The sequence below is a fragment of the Triturus cristatus genome, chromosome 3_1, assembly GCF_964204655.1.
Source record: "Triturus cristatus chromosome 3_1, aTriCri1.1, whole genome shotgun sequence".
Classification (NCBI taxonomy): domain Eukaryota; kingdom Metazoa; phylum Chordata; class Amphibia; order Caudata; family Salamandridae; genus Triturus; species Triturus cristatus.
Window position 1 is genome coordinate 1,121,128,317 of NC_140583.1, and position 19,883 is coordinate 1,121,148,199.

At 42.1% G+C, this 19,883-nt stretch overlaps 1 pseudogene; it reads right to left on the reverse strand.

Annotated features, from left to right (window-relative positions):
* Nucleotides 1–18,175, reverse strand: part of LOC146861610 (uncharacterized) — a 35,471-nt pseudogene extending 17,296 nt beyond the window's left edge.
* Nucleotides 18,176–19,883: the final 1,708 nt, after the last annotated feature.

Genomic DNA, 19,883 nt, shown 5'->3' on the forward strand with positions numbered 1-19,883 from the left:
CCTCAACATGCATCGCTGGAGTTGTGTCGTGCTTGGAACACTACAGCAATGCATGACTTTTGCTCCAACAGATGCATCAGAATTTCTGACGCAAATGTCAATCCTTGCACCATAGTGCGCTGTATTGTAAATACGGTGCATCCATGGTGGCGTAAGGGTTTCGCAGGCTGGTGCAGGGAAACTAACACATCTCTACAGATGCGTCAGTTTCTTGTAAATCTGCTCCTAAATGCGCACGTTTAAGAGGCTAACTTCACCTTGAGTGGAAGTCAGAAAGAGAGAACTTTTCATTTGCCCCTTCATCCTTTATGTAGAGCAGGCGCACAACACACGTAGGGCTAATATGGCTTCAGGCCCCCGTGTGTCTCAGCCCGGACTGCTAGAGCTGCTGTGGCTTGGCTAGGCAGTGTCTGGAGTCTTATCTCCGGCACGCCCGAGTTTTTCACATGTCTTGAAAGAACATTTGCACATTTAAATACCTTTGTAAACTGGTTACCGAGGCTCAGTTTTTTTTCTGGTTCCAGTACCCCCTGGGCCTTCACTCTGCCTATTCCTTACATTTGTATTTTACATTTACTGCCATAGTGTAAGAATGCATTTTATAAAAAGTAATATAAAGTATGATTGCCAGAAGAAAAATGCCAGCCATGTTTTGTTTAAATAGCCTGCAAATAACTCCTCTTGAAACTAAATAGGGTTATAAATAAAAAGTATGTATTCATTTGTAATGTGACTTTTCTGTTTTTGTTCCCTTTAAATATCAGTCATGGATCAATCAGGCAGCCCTAGAACACAATTGAAAGTGCTTTCTATTTATATTTGCTCTCAGATGTATGCACAGATAAGTGTTGAAAACAAAATATGGCTTTAATGCCATAATAGCAATAGTTTAACTTATATCTGAAACCCTCCGACGCCGTCAATAACATGCCGTTACTTCAAGTGTCTGGGAATGCACCCTGCATTCAGACAACTCACTACTCATTCTCGCCCTTCACTTTCATGCCCATCCTGCACTCACAGCGATCACAATGCACTCACATTATCACCATGCACTCACACCATTTACCCGCTCACCCTGCACTCACAGTGATCACTTAGCACTCAAAATGTACTTGTGCTGTTCACCCTGTACCTCACCCTGTAGTCACACGAGCACACTACTCACCCTGCACGTGTGACACTTCACTCACCTGTCCCTCTTACTGCTCAATCTGCAATCTTACTCAAACTAGCCCATCACTAATGATGCATTCATTCGCCCCACTCTGCACTTACATCCACCCCCAAATTGATATGGTCACCTCACTCACCCTGCAGTCACTCATATTACTCTACTCTCACACTGTCACATCGCTCACAGTGCACTCACATGGGGACTCCTGCCACCCACACTCCACAGAGGGTAATGTGCCTGATACAAAGAACGTGTACCATGCAGATCACAGAACTGAGCATGAGTAAACTATGAGTAGCGCTATAAAAAAATGAAACGTTTTTCAGAAAGGTGCTATAGAGAGATGAGGTGCATTGTTGGTGAGTGGTAGTGAAGGAATTCATGGAAAAGGAGGAAATGGGGTAGGGGGAGCCAAAAAAGACTGTTGCACCAGTTTGGGTCTAGTTGCGCCTCTGATGTAGAGTCACATATTTAAAGCGGAAGTTCTTCAAAAACCATTTCCTCTCACATGTAGTCAATGAAATAATATACTGTTTCCAAACTCCGTGTCTATTTTACTTAACACCTTTGTTTTGAACAAACAAAAGATGTTCCTGGTTCATCTACCACACAGAACCCAATACAACTGCTTCTGGTGCAGGTAAGAGAGCTCACCTTGTGTCAGACTATGGTGGAAATTCACACGTGCACTGGTGTAGGGAGGAGAAAAGCTTTTAGTTCTGACTGGTAGGAGGGACATTGTGTTATGGAGGGAAGAGCCTAGTTAGCTGATTGATGTGCACTTTCTCAGGAATTCAGGAAGTGGGTTAGGAGTACAACACTTCATCACCTGTATTCCATCTTCCCTTTGTGTTGTGTCACTCACTTCTTCCCCGATGGACCCTTTGTTGATTAATGGACGCACCAAAAAGGTTGTAAATATCCAAGATTTATTCCACAGGTTGAAACACCTTAAGGAGCTCGGATCCTCCAATACTTTTTCTCAGCAGGTCATGTCAGTAATGCCTGTTGCCAAGGAAAAACGTTTGGAGCACTAAGTTTACAGATGAATACAATACAAGTGCAGCATCGCGAGGCAATTGACAAGAAACACACAACACATCCCTTCTAGAGAATTTACAATTTTTTTGTTAAAAAAGGGTGTTATATAGAGGAATCATCACAGACAAAGTCTGACAACCATTTTGGTTTTGTACGAATGCACATACTGAGACCTCCTTCATCCACACATTTTGATTTAGTGCAAATGAATTTACTGAGGCCTCTTTCATCCACACCTTCTCCTTCATCCACACCTTCATTACAAGAACCAGGATTACTTTGTTATCTTTCCTAATAGAAGGTTCAGAATCATGTTCTACATGACTCTTACTGGCATCCGTGTGAACATTAGGAACAGTGTACACCATCATTTTTTTGGAGCTTCTGCTACAGATATCAAAAGATTGCAACTTTCTCTTCAAGAGATAACTTTACTGTTCCCTACGGTTCTCAAACAGATTGATGTCACCTTTCAACACAGCAAAGCGTTTCAGATTCCAGACCTTGCCATCATTTAATTGAACTGCAAGACTTTAACTACTTTCATAGGTTCTGAAAAATGGCTCTCACCTTTCCTTACTTTCCATAGTTTTTTCACCCTGACCGAAGTTCCCACCTTGATATCACAAGCCTTTATGCCATGCTTGAGGTCATAGGCCTCCTTGTATTTAAGATTCTTTCTCTCAATTCTAGACCTTATAATATCCACAGGAACACTAGTATTAAATACCACTCAGATTTGCACTTAGTTCTGATTGCTCTCCCTCTCATTACTTCGAATGGTGAAAGATCTAAAGCATCATGTGGTGTGGTTCTGTACATCCACAAAGATTTAAATATTTGCATTTCCCAGTCACAGTGATTAGTAATGGCAGAATAAATATAATTTTTTAGGACTCTATTAAAGCATTCCACCATGCTATTTCCACTTGGATTGTATAAGGAAGTAGTATGATGTTTCATACCAACTCTTTCAAAATAATCCTTCGCAATCCTAGAGGTGAATTGAACTCCATTATCACTAATGAGAAGTGCAGACAGTCCTTCACCAACAAAAACATTGTCTAAAAATTTTAAAATCACTTCGAAATTTACTTTATCCACAATTTTTAGCACTGCCGATCTTGAAAAAATATCTATGAGTGATAAAATGTATTTATTTTGAGTGCCAATTGGCTCCATGCTATCAATAGCAACAGTGTGCCAAGGTTGTCTAGGAATAATAGGTTTAGACATCTCGGGCTTTAAAGTGACATGGGTCTTATCTAAATTTGCGCACCATACACAATTTCTTACTACTCTCTCAATACTTAAATCCTTGCCTGGCCACCAATACCATTGTTTTACCCTTTGTTCTGTTTTGACGATCCCACCATGACTTTCATGACACATTTTGATAATGCACAATCTGAGTAATAAAGGGGGTATAACTCTCTCACCTCTTAAGTCATTACCGTGGAGTACAGATAATTCATCACAAATCTCCCAAAACTGTTTTAACTCTTTAGAAATTCTGTTTGTTTTAGGCCATCCAACAATACAAAATACTGCTAGTTGTTGTAAGACTTTGTCAGCATTATATAACTGTACCCATTCATCCTTCTTAACAATAGATAGACCTTGGTCATGAACTAAAGCAACCTGAACATTTTCGCACTCACGGTCAGGGCTGTCGTGTAATTTAGTAGGCATGTGTGACAAAAATCTGCGCCCACATTTTCCTTGCCAGGAACATAAACAATTTTGTAAATGTAATCTTGTCATCTTAATGACATTCTGGCTATCCTGGCAGAGGCATTAAACAATCCTTCAGTAGTTAATAACCTTACCAATGATTTGTGGTCACTTCGAACAGTGCAAGGTTTTCACCATACAAACACTCTGAAATGCTCTAAAGCCCATATGCATGCAAGAGTCTCCTTTTCTATAACTGAAAATCTTTCTTCAGTTGGTGATAATGCTCGTAACGCATAAGCGACAATACATTCTTTACCCTCCAGATTAATTTGAGAAAGTACTCCACCTAAGCCTCTGTTGCTAGCGTAATGCAATTATTAAGATCAGAAGCGAAACTACTTAAGGCAGGTGCATTCGCAATGGCTTTATTAAGGTCCACAAATTCATTGTTATATTCTTCACTCCAAAAAAACATGTTTCAGTTCTTGAGTAGTTGTCTAATGTTACAAATTCTGCTTAAAAACTGTTGTACAAATTTGGAGTAAAACTCCACCAACCCAGTAAAGGATTGAACCTCATCTTTATTTTTAGGGTGAGGAGCATTAACAATAGAATCCACCAATGCAGGTTTGGTGGACACCCCTGCACCACTGATAAAGTGCCCCGAGTAAGCAATCGATTTCACGTCAAATTTGCACTTAGTATGTTCAACAGTAAAACTTTTTTGTTCTAGAATACTTAAAACTTCCCTCAACACACCATCATATTCTTCTTTATCCTTGCCAAAAATATAAATATCATCTTGGAAACAATGCACTTTATCATGTTTCCCAAAAAGCTGATGCATTAATCTTTGAAACATAGCCGCAGCAGATGCAAGACCACACGGTAACCTCTTGAATTGGAAGTAACCTGACAGAGTAACAGACGCAGTAAGTGACCTGCTATCCTCACTTAAAGGTATCTGATGGTATGCGGCTGATAAGTCAATGGTAGTAAACCAATTAACATCTTTCATGAGGGTTAACATTTCAGAAATCTTAGGTAAAGGGAATCTGTCAACAACTATATTGTTGTTTAAATGGCCTAAATCAATACAAAGTCTCAATTTGCCATAGCTGCGTTGGGCGACGACAATTGGAGAAATCCACTGTGAGGATTCACTAGGTTCAATATTGTCCGCTTTAGTTTACTTCTCTAGTTCCACTTCTACCTCCTTACTAAGCAGAATGGGAATATGTCTAACTTTGTGAACCTTAGAACAAGCATCAGATTTTAAAACAATACAGTGTTCAAAATCATCAATTTTTCCCAATTCTTTACAGAACAACTTAGGAAATTTGTTTAGGATTTCTTTACATAATTCCATATTGTCGCCAGTATTATAACTGGATCCTCATTATTGGGTTTGAGAATTATGCCGAAACTACATTGATCATTCCATCCTAAAACAGCTGAACACTTCTTTGCTATACATAGTTTCTCAAAAGATTCTATCCCTATAAATCTGAACAGCAAAAAGGGAAAACCAACTATATCAATCTTTTCACCTGAAAAACCATCCCGGTGAATATCAGGTAGAATTAACTCTTGCCCTAACTTATTGGCAAATTTGTTTTTCCGCGTCTCTTCATCGACAATAGTATAAGGTGACCAAGAGTCTGCATACATTAGTACACTGATCCACCTAAGGATATTGAACACAAAGCTTTCTTCTTGTTATCAACTTTCTTATCAATAATTTTAAGTAGAAATAATTCTTTAGAATCATAACTCTTGGAATTGTCATATTCTGTTAAATTGTGAGGAGACACATGTTTAATTAACTGTTCTTCATCACTGGAACTGGACACTTCCCCATCCACTCATTTTACTTTAGGGTTCTTTCTTCTCTTGCAAACTTTTGCAAAATGACCTACAATGTTACAATTAGAACATTTCTGTTTTAAAGCAGGACAGAATTTGCTGGAGGCTAAGTGGGAACTGCTATCACAACGATAACACCTGAAATTACTACCTTTATTTAGAGAATCTTGTCTCTTGGGACTAAGCTTTCTAGATTTATCAACACTCCTATTCTTAATTTTAATAATAGTGCCTTCAGAATTGGATTTGTTATCAGAGTTGAGCACTTTTGCACTGCAACTAGATAAATCAGCTTTTCTCACAACAGCTAGAATATCTTTTAATTCGGCTTCTCCATTAATCCACAATCTCTCTTGAATGGCAGGATGTCTGGTGTGCATGACAACCTGGTCTCTAATAAACTGATCTTGTAAGTTATCAAACTTACAATCATCTGCTAATTGCTTTAAGGAAGAAACATATTTATCTATGGATTCATTAACTTCCTGTTTTCTGCAAAAGAACTTATATCTAACAATACCTATGCAGACTTTGGGGGCAAAATGGTTATCAAAATCTTTAAGGATAGCATTGAAATTATTGACATCATCACTTACAACCCCTTTAGTCATTTCTTCATAAGCTCTTAGATCACCAGGCCCAAATGAATGTAAAACTATAGGTTTTTTTTCCTTTCAGGGGACATCTTATGTTCTTCATCACTGGCATTGATAAAATTAAAAAATAAGTTTCCATTCAGTCCATTCCATGCAAGGACTGCTCCCTACTGGCCAAAAGGCTTGAGGTGGTTGCAAGGTAAAATTCTGTGAAGCCATTGTGTAAGTAAATGAATCAGAAATAGTGTCCACTCTTCACAACAAGGAACTAGTTCACTATAATCCTTTTAAATATTTCACAAACTGACCATTGAATAAGGAAATTAATTGAATATAGTGTCCAATCTTCACCACAAGGTACTAGTTTACTATAATCCTTTTATATATTTCACTGGTTCCTTTATAAATTTCAAAACTGATGGTAGGAAAAAAAATAAAACACAGTTACCATCACACATGTAAGTCCGTAATAGAAGCATCGACTTCTAAATACTTGTTGAGTGCAGATGTGCAGAGAAACTCCCTAGAAACCAGGACGTACGTCACTCCATGTTATTTAGATGAATCAAAATGGTGTCGCATAGCGTGACCTTCCGTGATGATGTGTGAAAGGTCACGCCGTACACACAGGCTGACGTAGAGCTCCGAATGACGGAGAGCATCCGGAACCTTACTGTCGGCAGAGTGACGAAGCTTTGAATGCTGGAGGGGAAGAATCTTTGCTTGGTAATGGCTCCCAGATTTGTACAATGCCTTCAATAGTTGCAAAGTATCCCGGTGAGTCATTCAGCAGAGCCAAGCAAAATCCATAAACCATGCCACAATAAACACTCCGCAATGAAGCAGTATTCCTTGTGTGAAGTAGGAATTCCTCTTGATAAGGATGATCAAATATATAGATAAAGTATTTCCTGGAAGGATTAAAAAAATGGAAAATGTAGAGGGAAAAAAAAAATAGTGGGTTTATGAATGGTGTCTCAACTCATCACCCAAATTGTTGAATAATGGACACACCAAAAAGGTTGTAATTATCCAAGAATCATTCCACAAGTTGAAACACCTTAAGGAGCTCGGCACCTCCAATGCTTCTGCTCAGCAGGTCATGTCAATAATGTTGCCGAGGAAAAACGTTCGGAGAACTAAGCTTGCAGATTGAATCAATACAATACATGCACAGCCGCGCGAGACAATTGACAAGAATTAAAATGAAATACACACTAAACCCTTCAACCTAGTTTTCCTGGTTCTCATTGTTGAAAGGGCACAACAAACAAGAATAATTCTGCGAGCTTCTCAGAGGGTCTGTCAGTAGATCAAAAAGGTGTTCAGAATACAAGGCCATCCAATCACTGGCCTCTCTGAGAGTGCACAGGACACTGGTCACATATTTCGTTGTAATTGTGATTCTATGGGTGCAATTGGGCCTTCATCGTGGGGATACACAGTTTTCAAAATTATGACATGGTGAAAGTAAATAAAAATGCAGTGGTTGCTCGCTACTTAAATCTTACCCCTAAATTATTTCCCGCCAACACTTTCAAATGTCACCATTGCAGTTATCCCCTGCTGGCATAACTCATGCGTGAGGTTTCAGCGGCATACCCCACTCAGTTCCCAGACACAAAATCCAAGGCCTCTAGGCTCCCCTTCTGTCCTGGAAGCAGGAAAGGTAATCCTTGCGATCAATAATATTCCTTCAGATTACCTGACCTTGTGAAATCCCTGATATTCCCTTGCCACTAATGTGCTTGTGTACCACCTCAAGGAGTGAATCCCTGGCTATTCCTCAGGGCACTGATGCCAGGATGCCAAAAAGAACCTAGAACATTAGCATGGCCATGATAGCACCATCTTGATGATATTCATTAACACCTCACTATCCTACAGCAATGATCCCGCTGACTCTGGGCCTGATTTAGATTTTGGCAGATGGGTTACTCCATAACAATGGTTATGGATACCACGCCTGCCGAAATATAAATGCTATAATAGCCTAGGGGATTTATAATTCAGCAGATGGATATCCTTCACCGCTATGAAGGAGTTGAAATCAAAATCAGGCCCTCTGTAATCATTACTGTCAGTGGGCATAGTGGGGAGGATGGTGAAGTGGTGGCAGTATTCAGTCCTGGGCAGATTTAGTGGCTTCCTAGGACTAACTGTGAGCATTAATACAATATTACTTCAATTTCAAATCACTGTAACTAAGATTGTTTAATTTTACACATTTAATTGTTCTAAGTTCCAAATTTTCAGGAGGGTGGAACTATTAGTGTGCCATGCTGAATTTTGAACTTGTGAAAACCAAATTACTGCAAATGACTGTGCTTACTGTTTAACTCACTAAGCTAACTCAATGAATGCCTTAAAAAATATACAAGTAGAACATAACAACATATATACACAAATCCACATGCACACATGGATTGACTCTTCTACAGAGATCCAAGCACACATGCCAGCGGATTCACTGGCACCCACACAGACAAATCTGAAGGCACCTATGCACATATAAAACCTGGTAAGCCATTGTTAGACGGCGACCTCAGAGGAGCCGGGAAGGGGGTCCTGACTACCCTGAGACCCACCCTCGAAGTATTGTAGCCGGGCACTGGCGGGAGACTCCCCAGGGGGAGGAATCTCGTATCTAGGATCGTACTTCTGGCACCACACGACACAGAGTGACCACACCGGGTGTTCTTAGAAATCAATCTTTATCAAGTAGGTTATCACTGCAAATATGTACAAGGTGAGCACGGGCTCAATGAGTCTCGGAAGGGGTAGGGGGTAGCGGGCCAGTCTCTGGTAAAGGTTCAAGGCAGGGACGTATCCGGCGCACAGCTCACAATCCTCGAGCTGGGGGATACGTGGTTGTAGTCGGGGTCCGGCGGGACCGTGAGAGTCCGTTGGAGCCGCGAGTCACTCAGCGGGCTCAGGTGCAGGTTGGGAGGTCTTACGAGGTTCAAGGAGCCGCGAGTCACTCAGCAGGCTCAGGCACAAGTTCGGAGGTCTTACGAGTTTCAGGGAGCCGCGAGTCACTCAGCAGGCTCAGGTACAAGTTCGGCGGTCTTACGATCTTCAGGGAGCCGCGAGTCACTCAGCAGGCTCAGGTACAAGTTCGGAGGTCTTACGATCTTCAGGGAGCCGCGAGTCACTCAGCAGGGCTCAGGAGGGTCCAAGTTCCAGGAGCCGCGACCACGTCGGCAGGCTCTCGTTGTTCCAGCGTCGAATCTGCCGGACAGACCCAGAGCACCCCCTGTTATAGGTCGACCCCTCTTTGATGTCCGGAGTCTGTGCAGGCAGGGGTCTTGTCACCTGGGGATCGCTTGTCGGGATTTCCTGCTATTGTCTTTTGATCCTTTCGGGGCCAGGTCGGGAGGAGTCCCAGACACCCAGCAGGCACGGAGCCAGCCCTCAGGGAGGCCGGAGGGCCGATCGAAACCCATCGTCCCAGGGGAGTTCAGAGGTGCGATAGAAACTGCTCCTCCCTCTCTCATCCCCAGGAAGCGTGATGTCCTCCAGCCGGAGTGGCGCCTCTAGGCCCGGGTCGCGCTGGGGCCGGGCGGCCATCTTGCTGCATGAAGTGGGCACGCGGGCCCGGGGTGGCCGAAAGGAGAGAGGCCATGGACGGGGACGTCCGGGTCGGTGCGTGTGTCCTGGTGGGGAGGGTCGGCTGGGCCGTGTGTTTGGGCTGCAGGTACCAGGTTTCGGTGGTGCGGGGGCACGTAGGGCCATTCTACGAGGCCGGGTCCAACAGCCATTAATTGAGAAGTGTTGTTCTAACCTATCTCTAGTTACTACTTTCCTAAAGTGCTAGATGTGACAGTAGAAAGTAAAGGCATAAGGTATGACCAAGAGAGAGTAAAGGTGAAACAAGTCTTGTAAATCCAGTGATTTTCCCCATAATAAAGCCATGGTTGACAGAAAACACGGGTAATCTTGTGTCAAGAAGAAAGCAACAGTAGAAAATAGGCTGCAAGAAAAGGATGGAGGTAGAAATTAGGAACGGGGGATAATGGTTTAAGTAATCAACGCCAAACAAAATAAGAAACATTCTAGAATGCAAGGGCTAGCTACAGGGAGCTGGGCACCCATATCTACAAACCACCATACAAAGGTGACATACACCAATTCCATCCTCCACTGGGGCACCAGAGTGGAGTGAGACCGTCATCTAGATTTCTCTGGACAGGATCGTCAGACTAGAAATGGTTGTCCCAAGCACAGATATCGATACCAAAGGGGATGATGGACGGAGCGTTAGAGCAAATAAAACACTCACCCCCAGTCAACTGATCTGGGTTTAATTCATCATCATTCTTTAGCTCACTCCACCACCCCAGTTCAGACATGGCCATATGCAAATCAGTCTGACCCTGTGCCTCATGGGAACAGTCCAGCCAGAACTGCCAAGCCATGTCTTCTCTGGACCGGAAGCAAGCATCCTGGGACCGGTTTTGGGTTCATAACGCTCATCAGCCTGGCTATCTTGAATCCAGTGGCAAAGTGAGCAAGGGACCCACGTCTGGGCATACCCTGCCAATTTAGGGCGAACAAAGCGATACCAAAGGGGATGATGGACGGAGCGTTAGAGCAAATCAAACACTCACCCCCAGTCAATTGATCTGGGTTTAATCCATCATCATTCTTTAGCTTACTCCACCACCCCAGTTCAGACATGGCCATATGCAAATCAGTCTGACCCTGTGCCTCATGGGAACAGTCCAGCCCGAACTGCCAAGCCATGTCTTCTCTGGACTGGAATTAAGCATCCTGGGACCGGTTTCGGGTTCATAACCTTCATCAGCCAGGCACAGATATCGGCTAATGGTCCTAATGCACAGGCTGAATATTCCCTTCTTATCATAGCCATTTTGTTTATTTTCCAGCACCAACCAGCACTTTAGAGGTTTCATTTGGAAAATAGCGTACTCTGCCCAGCAGGCTCAAGAAGCAGTGGCAGCTGCAATGGTGGCTTTCGAAATACCAACATGGTAGGTTCTCTGATATGGCAGGTGCTTGTCATCCAGGGAAGCAAAGGCCATAGCATCCACTGACCTGAAATACTAGTGGGCTGCCTACCAAGGTCTAAATCACCCAATAAATCCTGTATCCCTTTGCTGATAAAATTAGACTTCAGGTAAAAGAAAGACTGGTGTCAATGTTCATTACATTTTTTGTCTTTAGCTGGCAGAATCTACCAGACTGGGTGTTAAAATATTTTACTCTCCATTGCCGTCTTTGAAATTACAAATCTTCCAACAATGTTGCAGGGCGCTCTATTACATTCTTTGCCTCTTTGTGACATTCATACATATAGAACAATGCTATTCGGCAACTTCTTTTCGTTAAACTTATAGGACACCCTTTGGTTTTCCAGATTGCACCATGTACACCAAACACTGCTTATGCAGCTGTAGAACTCCTCTGTTACATATCACTTTAGACAGATGCTTTAATTAATTAATGTAAACAGGCAACATCTCCCAGGGTGCACTGATTTATTTTAAAAAGTGCAGGACCTAAACCATGGTGCCTGGTGTACATGCAGCAAGCTGGGAAAACATGTATTTAATTTGTTTTTCTTCTTACAAATAGATTAAAATATTTTAACATTACAGAGAACGATACAAATCTAAAGAAATATGCTGTGCTCATTCTTTTTAATCCTTTTATTATGATTAAAGATACTTATGGTATTTATAATGTCTTGTATTCATGTTTTTGATTCAAACAAAAAAAATATCAAAACCATTTGGCACCAAGGTGGTAAATGTAACAATTGCAGTTCTGTGGGGTATATTTACAAGAGTTGCTGGTAAGCAAAGTTAGTGTTGCTTAGCGACAATTTTCTTACCACTGTGCATCGACGAAAACTATCGCCAGAGTACCAACGTATTTACAATATGTCGCTACATGGTGATAGGATCTGCTTGCGGCTGCGAATGTTGCTGCAAACACTAACATCACAGTGATAAAAATCTTACCGCTAACATGAAAAAAGTGACGGCTGGCCAGTCAGTGGCCAGAAAACTAACATTACTCAGCGTCACAACACTTTCTTAACGCTTCGCAAGAAAAATAAACCACAAAAGCCCGCGAAGCACCAAAAAATAAATACTTGAAAGCAAAATGGAGCCGACTGGACCCAGTTCAGCTGGAGATATCAATCCCCTAACATCCAGGATAACCAACCAGGGTCCCATGGGAAGAGGAAAAGGAAAACAATATTCAGTCAGGAGGAAAATGAAATCCTGATTGCTGAGGTGACGGAGAATCAACACCAGCTCTTTGTCATCTCAAGGGTGTCCATGGGGACACAAAATGCCATTTGGCAGTCCATTGTGACCAAGGTGAATGCGGTAGCACAAGTCAAGAGGACAGTGGCCAACTGCAAGAAGTGCTGGTATGATGCCAAGTACAAGACTGAGTGGAAACTGTCTAACAATTGGCACTGCAGACCGGAGGTGGGAGTCCAGCGCCACAGGAGGAACTTGATACCTTGGAGGTACAGGTGTCCACAGTCATCTGTGAGGAGGTGGTGGTTGGAGTCAAGGGACAGGATAGTGCTGAATATGGCCAGCTACATCAGCAACAGGGTAAGTAAGAACCAGGGGCATTGAGGTGAGGGAGTAATGGTGCTTCTATTTATCTTACTATGTCTCAGTGCCCACCCACACTGTGTGTAGACCAAACTCTAGATGCTTAGGTACGTGGGAATATATTCACATGTCACTTTAGCTTTTGAATATATATAAAGACAATGGTGGTGTAAGTGACTTGTAATCCAGCACATATACACATGTAAATATCTAAACATATAGACAACTGACCACAAATATGTCTCCGACCTCTGGGCTACATCAAGAAGCAAAGGGCCATATTGACTAGAGAAGTGGAGGAGCATTGCATTAGCCTCCTAGGCTCAACAGCATGCTCTGCCAATTTGGTAACACAGAGCTGCACGTCATTGATAACAATATGATGCAGCCCTGCGTTTCACCCAGAGCTGGTGTAAACATTAGCAGTCTACCACCAATGCAAGCACCCTCTCAACTCAGTGCAAGGGTGTCTGTGTTCAGTGAAAGAATGTTTTTTTGCAGTAAGGTCTCTCACTCCCGCACAAAAACAATCATTGGCCTTTTTTCTGTTTCTATGGTTTGCTGTTTCTATGTTTCTATGTGTGCTGTACAATGCAGCAAAAACAAGGAGAAATAGCACATCTCCCCTCGTTTTGCATGTTGAAGACCAGGTTTTACCTGCTCTTAATTTTAACGTTGCCTCCTAGTCATGCAGCCCTAGTAAATAGGAGGCAGTGTCCAAATCAATGGGTGTTGCGGTGAAACACACAATACAACAATCATTGCCCTCCACCTTCACACAAAGTACAGCGTGAAAGAGTGCATCATTTACAAGGCAGTGTCAAGCCACACTTAGTGAATTGATGCTGCATTGTAAATAAGGCAAAGCACTTATTACCACAGGAAAGTCAATCAATGTGACATACCTGTGGTGTCAGGGGATTGTAAATATTCAAATAATTCACTAAGCGTCGGGTCAGCCCACTTGGCTCAACGCAGCCCTCTGTCACTTCTGAAATGTAGCACTGCACGTTATATACAACAATATGGCTCAGTCCTGTGCTACAAAATGCATTGTTGATCCATGTCGTTGACTAGTGCAAAAGCAGGCACTCATACACAAAAGTGAAAGAATGTTTGCTTTGGGGCTAGCCAGCAACATTAAATGCATGTGCATGCCAAAATTTCATGCATCAACGTAATGTAGAAAATAAGTCTGAGCCCCCTTACAGAAGTTGCTGAGCGCAGTGTCAATCCAAGAAGAGTAATTCAGCGTTACATTACATGTTTGTACATAGGACCACAGGATCATAATGAAAGTGTGCCTCCTCTACAAGGTATTTTCAATCCACATTAATGGGTCAACACTGCCATGTAAATATTGTGAAGCATGCATACCCTTACTAAACAAAGACTTGATAATGGTCCGGTTGCAATAGTGTTTTGGAAAATGTCAAAAAGCAAATGTAATGGTGTAACTGCTGCATTTATGTGTGTAGGTGAATGAAGCACACACAACTACATCCAAAACTGGACGAGAGCCCTCCCTCCAAAACTGCACTACCATTTCAAACACCTTGTATCAAATCTGTGCACTTTCCATATATCCAAAAATGAACATTCTGAAGGGCCAAGGTGCTGTTCACCTTACAGTGTAAGGCTTCAGCATTGTAGGAATGTGTTCCCTAAAACAACAACATGTGTGTTCTGTTTCCCATGCTCCCAGAACCACACATTCCCTGTTGCACGCATGTTAAGTGAAGTATGACAATGGGCCCCATTCACAATGTGGCACTAATGCATGTCATTTTGCTACACATCACCTTGACCTAATTCATCAAAATGCAGTCATTCACATCAAAGTATCTACTTGTGTTGTTCAGATAGCAGTATGTCATTGTCATTATGGTTCTGGTTTTGGATGCCCAAGACACATTGACATGCATTGAAACTGGCCCTTAGGTAAAGTCAGCAGTGACAGTAAATAAATGCATAGCTATTGATGTCTGTAAACATCCTTCCAGTAACAAAGGCATCCAATCCTGAGCAGAACAGAATGTATCATCCACGTGCAAATCCCGGTGAGGTTCAAAAAAGGTCTGCTGTGCAGAAGCTAGCCTCAAAGTCCTATGTCCTCCTGCGTGCATCATATTACCATTGCCAATGCACCAAAGTGCAAGGATGACTGGATAGAGGGAATGACTGTCAATGAACAAGAAGGTGTCCCTGCCTGAACATCAACATCCATCAATGGGAATGACCTGTGTCAATATGATTTGGCCACCTTCAAACACATAGACACTTGTCAGAGTATGGGACATCAAGCACATCTACTTGCCATCACATACCTCAAAACTTAGTGACTAAAACGAATATGTAAACGTGATTGAGTAAGGTTGACTCACCCACAACGCAGTGTAAAGACAAATTAATCAGATGAATTCTGCATTGTCAATAATATGATTCAACCAGCACCACAGCCAGTTTTGAACAGATGATGTAACAGTTGCGGCAGGGGCGTAGAAAAGTGCCCCTCACTGTTGGCATACAGGGAAACTGTCCAAAACTATGATCAACATAAATGTTACATCAGTGATGTTGTACAATAAGAATAGAAAGTGTCATGCACTCTGATTGTCAACTACATAAATGCCTGACCAAAGTGGACAAACACATACAACAGTATCTGCCCTTTACATTGCAGAGGAAGAAACATCGCCTCCTGCTCAGCAGCCTGTCCCACTCTTCAATGAGGAAGAGGAAGATGAGCTCTCAACCATTGACAACGACACCATCCAAGAGCTGCTTGACTCCATAGGCAGCCCATCTGGGAAGTGGCAAGATCCCATAGCATCATGGCCTCTCCACCTGCTGCGCAAAACATACAGCAGGCACCACCTAGCACCACAGATGTCTCCCGGGACTCTGAGGACCAATGTTCCCTCTAATTTATTTCCTCTGTGTGCAGCAATGTAGGGTCTCTGTGCACTGCAGCCATGGCTATGTGCACCAAGAACCAGACCGAGCATGTGTGCAGCACCAAATATCACTCCAAACATTTGCTTAAAAAAGTGAAAAGACGATTCTTTTCCACACATACAGCGCCACATTAAGGGTCTTAAGGCAGGTTTGCAATTTGGATACACAGGCCATGACATGAATTGGTTGAACAGGCAAGTACACTTCAGGTTTAGAAAAGCACAAGACTCCAGCGGTGTTACCATCATAAGATTTTACTAAAGGTTCTTAACTGGAGCACTGTTCTTTGCGTGAGGAAATGTTGAGAGCCTATTCAAGATCACATATACATAATAAGTTACAAAATTACATAACATATATACAATTTGATGTGCAAGCTACTGAGTAATGTCGGGCTATCTCGTCAGAGGCAGTTTGTGAAATGTGTGACATTCAGGCAAACATGGACTGTGAAGGAGGGCTGTTCCCACACGTCAAGTGCCATCACTAGATGGGTTACATGGTTGCTTCTCATGTCGATCCTTGCCAGTTTTCCAGTGCTGATAAACTCTATCAAGGTCAACTTTCCCACTCAGTAGGTAGGCCTTCGTCTTCATTAGCATATCCAAATGCTTCTGCTCTAGTCTATTTCCCAATTTACTCTTGATAGTGTTTATGAGGCTGAATCTTCGTTCACAATCTGTACTAGATGCTTGAAATGTCGCACAGACATCAACAAGCTGAGACACCATTGCATAAAGTGAAATTCACCATGTATTGAAAGGTGGTAAATAACCCACCCTTTGCATGTTCTGCCACAACATATTTATATTCTCTGTGTTGTCGAACAACATCTTCCGCTGTTTCACAATTATCCAGGACCAAGACATTTTTATACTTTTCAACAAGTCTTTGTACATTCTCAGTCCCAAAATCAAAATGAGATTGTGTTGCTAGTGCCTGGAATCCCAAACTTGCCCATTCTTTCAGTTCATCTTCAGATAACCTTTTTTGAATGTGCTCAAAAAGAAGGGAAACAAAAGAAAAAATAGGCGCACTGTCAAACTCCTGCCTTTCCTTGTACAACATTATTAGATCTCTTACAGTGCTGCTCCAAAAGACAATGTCCCCCAAATACTGCTCCTTAATCTGGCCAATCATTGCTCTTGCATACTTTACAACTTCAACAGTAGTCAAAGAAGCTTTTTGGAACAGTTTGCACAAACATGCAAATTCTCCCAGAATGTCATTAATTACGGCAAGGGAAACATGGTAGTTTGAGTCTGATAGATTTTTGTAGCAATATTTAGCAACTGGATCATTCTCCTCAACGATCTCATGCTCAAACTACTTACGAATAGCCTCGTAATTCCGAATTAGTGCACCAACTGCAAAATGATTTTAAAGCCACAGGACTTCATTCAGTGGTTGAAAAGAGACCACTTCACATTCAGTGACCAATGCGATTTCATCCAGCTTGGACTTTCTTGCAGGAGATATGGAAAATACAGTGTAGACAGTCCTCAATAATGTCTCCATCTCTTTAATCATTGGAACCCTCTTCCAGGAATCATCAACTCCCAAGTCTTCTCGATGGGTGACACAATGCTGCTCAACTATATGAGGAATGGATTGCTTAAGGTGAGTAGCAACACCATTATTCTTACCAAGCATCACAGATGCTCCATTGGATGTGAACATGACTATTTTCTTAAGGTCCAGTTCATTGGCAGTGTAGAATTATTTCACAGCAGTAGTGATAGCCTCAGCATTACAACTAGTCAGCTTCAATATACCCCTAACAGTGTCTTGTGCTCTGTTGATGTTAAAGGTCGGAACTTGAAGTAAAGTATGAGCATTTGTGTAACAGAAATATCTGTGCTCTCATCAATTATCAATGTGTGATACAAAGCGTTACGAAGTTCTGCCATAGCTTCACAGTGTATCATGCTATTGATGGCCTCAATGAACTCAAAGGCATAGTTCTTGCTCATCCAGCTGTCTGGTATCTTATCATACAAAGCTAGGTGATCATGGATGTCTTGGACAGAAAACATTGAAGTATTCATCTTAACTGCCATAAACACGTTGTTGATAAGAATCTTTATCTCCTCAGACAGGGATCTTTGTCGTTCAACCACTTCCATTCTGTTTGCATTGTCAGTGTTAGTTTCTGTCTGCATTGCCCACACTCTATAACCAAACCTGGCAGCAGCACTTCTGTTTCTGAATATCACCAGGGCATACTTGTGAACTTTGCTAATTAGATGGTGTTTCATGTAATCCAGTTGCCAGTCATCACTCCATTTGTTCCCTGTAGAAAAGTCCCCAACAAGCTTGGCTTCAGCACATGCTTTGGATATCTAGCCCACGTCTGGACTGTATTGAAATAGTTCTCCGAGTTGCATGCAAACCTTGCTTCATGATTTCTGTGTCTCAGCCTCCACAGTTTCTTTCATTTACTCTTCCTTGAACGCAAGGCAGCATTTCTTCCTTTGTGGTGAAGCACCAAAGTTTCCCAAAGTTACAGCTTTGCGCTTGAACATTTAAGTGCGAGCCGGTTTTATCCTGCTGTGCCACAAAGCCTGCAAAATAAAGGAACATGGCTAAAGTTGATGCCTATGCTCATGAATACAATCTGTCACATAGTACTGAGGCATTGCTGGCAAAACATAGAGCGTAATTACCTGGATGTTTCTGTTCTCTGCTCTGCCCTTCCAAACTTATATGTAGCACTGTCCGTAGAGCCTGCAATTGAAGTAAAGATTGTAACAGCACATTGTGATACAGCACACCATGATACATCATATACCATGTGCACCATAAGGGAACTCACCTAAAACAATTACCTGTTGTGCTTGTACTCACGTATGCCTGTTCAAATGTGTGGGGTATTGTCTGCTAAACCTGTAAAGGAAGAGAATATGGGTAAGGTATGTTGTTATATTACAATGTACAAGATGCACCACAGTTTAACACTTCCAAAGAATTCCCTGTTTTGCTTGTACTCACGCACGCCCGCTTAAATGTATGTGACACAGTCTGCGAAACCTGCAACAGAAGAAAACATGGGTAGGGATGTTGGTATACTACAATGTACAAGATGCACTAGTTTAACTCTAGCAAACAATTACCTGTTCTGCTCGTACTCATGTATGTCCGTTGAAATGTGTGGGGTACTGTCTGCAAAACCTGCAACAGAAGAAAACATGGTTAAGGTATGTTGTTATACTACAATGTACAAGATGCACCAGTTTAACTCTACAAAACAATGACCTATTTGTTCTGCCTGTACTCAAGTCTGCCTGTGCAATTGTATTAGTAGTACGGTGTCACAAACCTGCAAAATAAAAGGGGTGCAGATTGTGAATCTATTCACCCAGCAACCCCCAATCCAACAAGGAACGTAAACAGAAATACCTTGTCTTTGTGGTACTCACGCATGCCCATTCAAATCCAAATACCTTACAGACGGCAAACCTGCAATTGAAGACAAGATTGTTAGCAAAATCTCTAAGAGTTACAGACTATGAATGGGACTGGTCCAGAGACTCTAATAGGAAAAGCAACCAAATAGTTACATGGGATTCCAGTTTAGGCCAAACAGGCACATGCCCATGTGCTTCATTATTAGCACCCATTATGCTAAACTAGTCTATAAATCTGCATTGTGTGTTACACCTTCTGTGATGCAGCTTTTCCCTGGCATTCAAACTGCACAAATAGTTGAGTTGGGTGAACTAGGAAATTCACAAGGAGGGCTGAGCAGCACACACGCCATAAAAAGATCTCACCTGAAGATGATGCATTAAGTGGTGTGCAAAAAATTTGATAAAGACTTTCTAATTAAAACTAAGTTACTTCTCTAACACTTCTATTTTGTTGTATCACCTTTACTACACCAACTCCCCACACAATGCACCCACTCACCTGCATTTTCTTTACCTTTTGCCATGTCAATGTTTTAACAGCTATGCGTCTCATTCA